We start from the raw sequence: 9,471 nt of genomic DNA on the forward strand, positions 1-9,471 counted from the left end.
TCCCCTCAGCTCGCCGCTTGACTCTTAGTCACTGGGGCTGAGATCACTCAGCAGCAAGACAAATAAAGGGAGCTTAGAGTTTTTTACCCTTTGGCAAATTGGCAAATTGTGTTAGTTACATGGATATGTGTGTACAGTGGGGAGCAGTCTGTTTGCAAGGGAGCTTTATAAAAGGCAGAAGGAGTTAATTTCTGGGGACAGGCTGTGTCATGTGCATGCTTGGGGAGTTGTGGGATTACACTCCTTAAAAAAGTGAAGAGCTAATGAAATCATCAGAGGAAGACTGAATAAACTGGAGAATACAAATATGGACCAGCTGTCTCAGCAAGGTTGTTCAGACTCCTTCCACTTGAGTCTGTTGACGATGGCTGCCCTTCTGTAACCATTCCTCAGGTTTGAGCATCTAGAGTTTGGAGTTGCCTTACTAATGGTTGTATGGAGCTGAGTGGCAAAGCCTGGAGGGAGTTCCTCATTTACCTGCTCAAGTCAAGTCTAGGCTAAGAGCCCTGGTGGTATAAGGCTAATGCAATGGCCAAGTCAAAGTATGTGGTGCCTGTGTTCATCAGCACAAAACCCTGGCAAGACTCCTGGTGAAAATCTCAATACAAAAGCCTGGACAGAACAAGCAGGGGAATCCTTTATTCCTGCACATGCTGTTTTTATTTATTTTTTACTTTGTTTGTTTGTTTGTTTTTGTGTATGTGCGTGTGAAGGTGATGGTATTGTAGTTTGCTCTTGTTTTTGCTTTGTTTTTAATCTTTTCTGTTCGGTTGCACCTCTAGTACCTTTAATGAGTGTGTCCTACGCATGGAGAAGCCCAGCTGGAGATGTGCTCCCTCAATGAGTTGTGTAATGGGAAGGGGCTGCTGTCAGCCCAGAGCAGAGGCTCCTGTTCCGCTGTGGGTTCAGGAGAAGTGGGAGCACCTCGGTGGAAACCTCTGTACAGGGTTTGTACACTGCATGTGTGTTTGGTGGGAGAGCACAGTCGGTGTTCTGTAAGAGGCAGGGGAGAATGTCCCTGCCTAGCAATCGAAATGCAGCCTGGGAACCATGCAAACCTGGTGCCTGTGACACATCATGGAAGGGTAAGAGTCTTGTGAGTTCATTCATAGCTATTCTTACATCAAATTCTCTTAATTGCAGTGCCATGAATGAAGGCAGAGATCCCAGTTCATTGCTGGCACAAGAAGAGTCAATGGCACTGATTTAAGCCAGGTTACACCTTTTACAATGTTCATGTCAGCAGTGGTTTGGGCCCTTTTGCTTCTACTTAGAGTGAGTCAAAAGCAGGGTGAAATGTAGGAATATTTGTGTTGGCTTCAAAACATGATTGAAGATAAATTGCTGTTAAGCTCCATTTCTGTCTAGCTGTTGATACATGTAATATGGCAAATTAATTAAGAGCTTATACTCACAATATATGGGGATTTCAATTGTTTTAAAGTGGTTGTTAGTCTATCAGCAGCTAGAGGATACACACGCCTGAGTTATTCTAGTAGATCAGTGCTTCCAGAAGCATATGTTTGGTTTACCACACTTGCAGTTTCTTCCTGTCAATCACCTTTTGTGCATTTTTAATGTGCGTTGAACTAACCAAAACTGTCCTTTGCCCATTTTATGAGTGTCATGCAAAGCAGGGAATGAAGTGGGTTGATGACAGCTCATCCATCTCACTGTTTTTGAAAGGGATTCTCCTACTGGACATCATGCAGAGCAGTGCTTTTTGAAGCCCACCCACCTAGTACTAGTCCCCCTTCAGACGTGATTGTATTTCCCTAAGGCACTTCTTGGAGTGGTGAATGTGTATCATCAAACTGAAGATTTTTTAATGGTATGTAGTGATGTTGACTTTCCTGATGCTTCAGTTGCTGTTGTCTTAATGTAGGCTGTTGCTCGTATGTCAGCTGGAAACAAAAATCAATAAGCAATGAGAATGGGAGTGAAGGGAAAAGAAAGGATCAAAATGATGAACAAGAATTCGGTATCTTCCCTCATAAACTTTATTCAGCTAGTGTGTTTTACAATTTGTCAGGATCTGCAGATATCCCCACGGTCTCTCAGAGTCTCAGAACTCTTCTCATTTCATGAAGAAGGAAACTAAGGCACAGTGGGCAGAAACTGCTCCAGCTCCTCAGACTTACCTCCAATATGCTGAAACAATTTGTTCAAGGGCACTCAGAATCTGGGTAATTATTCATGTCAACCAACTTGTTGTTCCCAAACCATCTGTACCCAGGCTTCCCAGGCCTATGTGGTTTTGAGGGTGTGATATGACACACATCTATTATGAAGGTATAATATGACACACATATGCAGTCAGCTGGCAATTTTAAAGAAAGAAACGTTATTATTTTAGAAAAATATTAGAGGGGTCTAGCATGCTCTGGATGCTGTCTGCTCACGTCGTTTGCCCCTGTCTAGATGTGTGAGGTGGGCAGTGTCTGGTTCCCCTGCAGTGACCGAGCCGCAGTGTATCGGGCATCCGCACCCGCCCGGAGCATCCGCACCCGCCCGGAGCATCCGCACCGCCGGGCGGGAGGGACGGGGCGCGGCTGGCAATGACCGGCAGCGCCGAAAGGCCGCTCGGACGGTGCAGACGGGGAGGGAGATCCTTAGTGAAAGCATCGAGGCGGCCACAGCTGTGATTGAGCCCTCGGCCCTTCAGTCCCTACTGCTGCGGTCACCGCTCCGCCATGCGGTATTGTTTACTCACAATTAAACTCTTTACCGTTAATTCCACTCTCTGACGCTGAATTGGTCACATGGCCCCGGCTGGCAGAGCGCAGGCAGATGTGCTCTGCACACTTGTGTGGGCAGGGCTGGGGCAGGCAGCCGCTCCCGGCCCCTTTCTCGGCCCCTCCCGGCTGCCGGCGCGGAGCTGAGGCGTGGGAAGCGCTGATTCTTGTCAGCCTAAATTTCACACCGGAGATAACAAACGCTTGGAAGCCAGGCACTGCTCGGAGGAGATAAACACATTTTCCCCCATTAATTAAAACGTATCTGTAAATTTAAGCGGAGATGGTGGCTATAATAAGTTTTGAAGCGGTGACAAATGTCAGCAGCAAAAGGCCTGAGATAAGACCGCGTCAGGTCCCGGTGCGACGATATGTGTGTGCCTTCACCCCTGGCAAGCTGGAGCATCACACGGGTCAGAGGTTGTGGCTGACACCAGGCAGTTCAAGTAACCTGTAACAGGGGTTCTGGGGAAGGAGAGAAGGCCATACTACAAGTGTGGTTTGTGCCCAGCTCATAGGAAAGTTGGGGGCTTTCAGTGATTTTGAATATTTGGTATTTCCCTAAACTTCTCTCTTGATTCTTTGGCCTCCAAGAAAGTACTCCAATGTACAAGCTGTGTACATTGGTGTGTCCAACATACCTGTTCCAAAACTGAAGTGATGTCAGCCTCTAGAACATGCATGGATTTCTTTACAAAGTTCCTCAGCCCTTTGGTAGGCAATTATTTGAAGCATCCCTAATCTATTCTGTGTGCCATGTAATTATTTCTGGTACAATGTGTGGATGTCTTTTATGTTAAACACAGGAATGTTAAAGAAAATTGGGAAGAAAATAGTGGCAGTGGGATTCCATTCCTTGCTGGAGGTAGATACCAGAAAGGGTTAAAAGTGCCTGGTCTTGACTCAGTCAACACTGGAATTTTCTTGTAGTTTTCATTCCCATTCTCTTCATCAAGGTATGTGATATATTATTTGGGTCCAGTTTTGCTAACTGGATTGCAGGTGGGGGATTCTGGGTGGAAGCTGTTCCTGGCCCAGCTGTCCCTGTAGCTCTAATGTTGCAATATTTTCTCTCTGCAGAGCAAGACCAGAGACAGGGACATGCCTAGGAATACACATCCAGCTTCTCATCAGAAAAAGAAAAAAGGTATCTTTCCTTCTTCCTTTATCATCCCTACTTGAACTTGCTCGAAATGTTTACCAGGGAGGTAGATTTGTGTCTTCTTTCATGATAGAGACCATCTCATTCAGCTAAGTGCTGAGGATTTAAAGACTTTTGGACACTCCCGACTTTGACTTTTTCTTTGTTTAAGGCTGTGACTGAAACGGGCAGGTCTGCAGGTCCCCATTTGGATCTGTGGGCCACCCATTCTGGTGTTACAGAGAGATGGTTCACTTTGAATTTCTGAGTATTGGTGTACCCAAACAGGAACTCCATCTCTAGTTCTTTGGCTTAAGGGTCTATGACCAGGTCTTTAGGACAATCTAGTTGGTTATTAGGTATGAAGTCTTACTTTGTTGGTTGGGTTTTTTTCTTGTTTGTTTGGGGCTTTTTTGGTAATATTTATATGCATGTGACTATAGGAGCTACTCAAGAGAACAAATTCTGAAAGCCTTTTTTAATGGGGTCAGTGTGGTTTTGTGAGGCATCAGTACAAAAGATGGCAAAAAAAATTAAAATAGTATACATTTAGAATCCCTAAATTCCCCTAGGCGTTGGTGGGAATCAAGTGGTCATTCTTAACATCTGATTTATTTTACTTTTTTTTTCTTATATTAGATTAACTCCTGTTAGATAGTAATTATCTAAAATATTATTACATAATTTGATACTATTTTCAACTCAAAACATTAATGAAGTTCGTATTTCAATTATTTAAATCTAACTGCATTAATAATTCAAAGTGAACAAGTTACTTGATCAAGTTCCTTATTTCTGTAATTGCAGTATATCCACAACCGTGTTCAAACTTCTTTAAATTTATTACTAGACAAATACATGGTGCATATTTTTGTCACAGAATTGATCATAATGTTGAAACTTTTATCTGGAACATAGGTGGTTTATTTCAGACTGTCTAAATAAATCAAAATATATTGTGCCTTTTCTTGTAAGGCAAGTCTTATAAACACTGTACAAATTTAAAATCTGGTTCCAATAAGTGGCTGTGTTGTACTGATTTGCCTTTTAAATTCACTTTTGGTGAAAAACAGTAAACAACTACTTATTTTTGCACTAACTTTCAATCGGTTTCAGTTTTTCAAAAATGTGTAAAGATCACATGAAAGGAGTAAGGTGCTTGCCTTGATTTCCTGTAACTTTGTGTCATGTGTAACTTCTGCTCTGCAAGTTCTTTTCATTCACTTCCAAATCAAAGACAGGGAAGGAGGTGCAGTGCAGGTACCACCTATAGTGTGTCAGTTCACCAAACCCCAGGCTGTGGTTTACAGTAAGCAAGGTATTCACTAATTTTAGTTTCTGTAGAGCTCCTAGGATGATCACTGGCCTAGTGTAGATTCTTAGGGGTTCTATCTGATTTGAAAATACCTCCTCTCTCTTCCTAAGTGTATTCCATTGAGAGAGCAGGTATTTATAGACCTCCTGCCCATCAGCTCCTGTCTCTTAACATCATGTTCATGACGTCTCACATTTTCATAAGTTTATGATCAGTCACCTAAAAAAAGTGATACCACCAACTTTCCCTGCCTGGGAAGGTTGTCCCTTGTCCCCACACTTGCCCCTCCGTGGTGTATTCAGCAGTGATAACTACTTTTTTAAGACTATCTGTGTGATTTAGCATCCCAGGTGACATTTCCTAAAGTGACCTTAGAAGGAGACATTCGGTGAGAGGCACCACCCCAAAGGCCAGAGCTCCTGGGCAGCTGCTGCCAGCTGTGCCCGCTCCGGGCACTGCTATGGAATGCCAGGATCTGCCCTGATGGGACACGGGCAGCAAAGCCACTGCTGTGTCAGCCCCTCTGTGCTGCGGTACAGTCACGGGACATTAATTCTTTTGAAATGCCCTTGCTAATTCTTGCAGTTTTGTTCTGTGAGCTCCGAGTCTCTCCTCCCTCGAAGCCTACACATTTTATTAGGTATTGTAAGTGACTACACCTGCAGTTTTAAGTGACTAACACAAATGTTATAATGGTGGCCATCAGTCAAAGAAAAAGTTCAGAGTTCAAAGGTCGGTCTTTTGTAACTGGCGAGGAAGAGCTAGTAGATAATAGCTTGTTAATGTTATTTACCTCATTCAGCTGAAAAACTTTCTGTTGTGTAAAGACATTTACGTGGGCTATTCTGGGCATTGTCATTTGAATAGGGGTTAAATTATTCTGTTTTGTCATTAAGTGATCCTTGATTGGCAATCCATTACACAATGGGTGATCATTAAGGAAAGGCCATAAAACTGTTACACCATTTAAGAATGAATGGTGAATGAAGCCAGATATCTCCAAGACCCGTCGTTCCCCCAGCCCCCAGACTGCAGCTGCTGGAAAAGCAATTTAAAGCAGAAAGGACTTGGAACAATTGGAACAGTCACTTATTCCCTAATTTTGTTTTGAAAATATTTACTCTGAGGTGAACAGTAGATAAGCCTGCTTATGGCTACCTAGAGTGTGGTTAGTATTGTTGGGTCTCCTGATTTTATTGTATCAGCGTAAGCATGTTTAAAACAGTCTGGGTAATGAGACTGTATCAGAACATTAGTGCTACAAATGAAAACAAACCGTGGTATATTAATTTCAGAGAAATTATCAAAATGAGGAAGAAACCCAAATCAAAGAACTCGAGAACTGGCTGACACAGAAGGAAGTGCAACTTGCTTGGTGAAATTGCCTCCAAATCCAGATGTTAATGGTGCTCTAGGCCTGAGCCATGGCTTTTGTGGGCCCTAGGCTGATGGCTGCTAATCAGACCCAGATGTTTTCTGTCAAGGGACAGACATGACAGGCTTTTCAGTCTACTGTAAATCACTTCAATTGCTGTGATGTTTAAGGTAGGCCAGAGACAAGATTGTTCAGTGCATACTTCCTAGGCACTGGTTCTGCTGTGGTTGGACCTGTGCAAGTAGAGCTCCTGCACTCCTCTGTCCCCAGTATGGCCCTGGCTCCTGTCCAGCCTCCCCTGATCTATTTCACCCCACCAGAGGAGCAGGGAGGCACAGGGTAGGAACATGTGGCTCAGACAGGACACCTCTCTGGTCTTGACTTGCATCAAGTTAAATTGTCATAGGATCAACTCGAGGAAGTTCTCATGCTGTAGCAAAGTGATGGCTTCCAGCCAGTTTAACCTGACTTTACCATCCCCAGCCTTTGCAATTACAATGCCCTAGGTCACCCCTGGGGACTGGGTTTTCCAGCAGCTGTCCAGATAGTTTCACCCATGCTCTTGGGAATGGTAATTTTTCCATGACTCAAAAGCCAATGTGGCATTTAACTAAAACAGCAGAGCTAATTAACTGCCTTGGTTCTTTAAATTCCAATTACAATTGTGGCTCAACCCATTTGAGAAAGAGCCTCTTACGTGGCCTGCAAAGAGACTTATTTTTCAACTAGAATTAAAGACAGGATTCTTTTCCAGTAATTAAAGATGTGCTGCTGCAAGCTGTGAAAGCAGGCTATAAACAGCCCACTGTGTGCTGGGAAAACTGTGAGCTGAGGCAGGCTCTGCCTGAGCTTTTCAAAGCCCCAGATGCAGAGTTAGACACCCAGTCTGCAGACACTCACTCCTTTGCTTGGCTTGGAAGGATCCATTGTCTTCAGGGCCTTTGGAGAGTATCATGGTGACAAGTGTATGAGATCAGATGTTAGGCTGTAAATCTGCCTTTAAAAGGGAAAAAAAGAAAGGAAATAGGAAAACATCCATGTTTTTACATTGAAGTTCCAGTCTAGCAGTAGTCAAAGATGTTTTGAATAGCAACAGACAAAGCTGTTTTAATACATTCTGTGTATTTTCCAACATCTGAATTTCTCTTTAAGCTTGTACTAGGTAAATGTTACTCAGTTGCCCTTTTAGAAAACAACAATTTGACTTTTTTCTCCTCTTTGTATTCTGACAAATATTGGTCTTGATGAGTGTTAAGGGAGTAAAAACGCTAAACATCAAAGTGCTCATTATCAACCAGCCAGATGCACTCGCCCCTGCACCTCCTCATCACACACAAACCTGATCTTTTCTGTGGGGACCATCTCCCCCAGAGACACAGAACAAGTTCTTCTCTATGCTAACAGTGCACAACATTGTCAAATGATGTGTAATGATTTTATAATGTGAACTAATGCCACTAGGGACTGAACTGAGACTTCTGATTTCATTACACTCAGTGCTGAGACTGGTTTGGAATATGAATTTGGGGCAAAGATAAAAGGCTATGTTGGTGTCCTTTACCTATCAACCCTCTGCCAGTGTTACTTGACATGGATCCAGACAAGGATTCCACCCCATATATCTCAGGGAAAAATATTTGTGATTGACATGTGTTTCTATCAAACACCATGAGTGCTAAAAAGTACCTTTTACATCCTTGTGCCATGACTGAAATCTTAGCATAAGTCAGAAGAAACTTCATCTCTGTGTCAGAATCAGCCCCTGGCTGGCCAAGATGATGTTCCTAAGAGCTGCTGTTGGCTAATGTTGGTCTGCAGTTTTTGTGTTATAACACTTAAAGGTGAGATTTTGCTCTTTCAGTTTCTTTGTAATTAAAATAGATGTATTAAATAACTGCTAATTTATGGGTAGCTCCAGAAGCATAAAGAAAATACACTGTGCACTAGATTTATGATCTATTTTGTTGAACTGAATAAAACCTTTTTATACAGTGACAGAAACATAACTAGAGTAGCAAATGGTGCTCCTTTACCTATTATTATCATCTGTGTTACCGTGAAGCCTAGGATACCTGTCTGATTTAAGTTATTTCATCTTTCTGTGTCCTAGGAGACTGTGAAAAATAGAAAAAATGCCATAACATTTTTCTCCAGAATGGATAATATGGGAGTTAGCTTCCTTTTTCATTCTGATGTAAGGAAAAAAAAAAAAACAACCCAGGCTTTCAGTCAAATTCTCATCTACTGTAAGTATGTCTGGTTCTATTGTTTTCAAGACAGTTTATCCCATTTGTACCAGCAGAAAATGTAGGCCATGCTAGTGACAGCAGGGAGATGAACACCCTGAGTCTCCAGCTAATTTTCAAATGTAATCTACCTGCTAATGTGTGATATGGGAACTGAGTGTCCTTTATATACTCTTAAAGCACTTCTGATGCAAGAGGGATAGAAACTAATCCACCTTCAAAGGTAATTATATTGGGAATTACACTACTCCATGCAGTAAACTGTATTCAGTACCCTGCCCTTTTTTCCCAGCTCTACACCATTGCCCCTGTTTTAGATATGAGAAAGAGTTAATCGTAAGTCAATTAAATTCAATATGTGAAATGGAAAAGAGAATCCTTGCAAGGATGTAAAAGCATCTAAAATATAAGTGGTGATTAAGCTTGTTTCCTCTTGTGCTTATTCATACTGGACAAATGATTTGCTTTCATCATCTAATATATTTAAGCTATCTTGGTTGTAGGGGTCACAGGCACTGTGAGATGGGAGGAAAGACAATACTAATCAAAAGTAAACCATGCCACTTTTTTTCTCTAGTGCCGCTAATCTTAATTGAATCAATCTCGTGGCATATGTTGACAGTGAAAGATTACTCGAACCTGGGAGGCCAAGCTGGACA

The 9,471-nt window shown here is 42.5% G+C and overlaps 1 long non-coding RNA gene across 2 annotated transcripts; it reads left to right on the plus strand.

The window, feature by feature from the left end:
• The first annotated feature begins 701 nt into the window (after nt 1-701).
• On the plus strand, nt 702-8,802 carry LOC132332947 (uncharacterized). Of its 2 annotated transcripts, XR_009488019.1 has the most exons (4): nt 702-1,831; nt 3,542-3,691; nt 3,816-3,882; nt 8,677-8,802. It is a non-coding gene; the product is annotated as an uncharacterized LOC132332947 (long non-coding RNA). The 2 variants fall into 2 exon arrangements; XR_009488018.1 differs by having other exon boundaries at nt 3,542-3,882.
• Nucleotides 8,803-9,471: the final 669 nt, after the last annotated feature.

The sequence above is a fragment of the Haemorhous mexicanus genome, chromosome 12 (assembly GCF_027477595.1).
Source record: "Haemorhous mexicanus isolate bHaeMex1 chromosome 12, bHaeMex1.pri, whole genome shotgun sequence".
NCBI lineage: Eukaryota > Metazoa > Chordata > Aves > Passeriformes > Fringillidae > Haemorhous > Haemorhous mexicanus.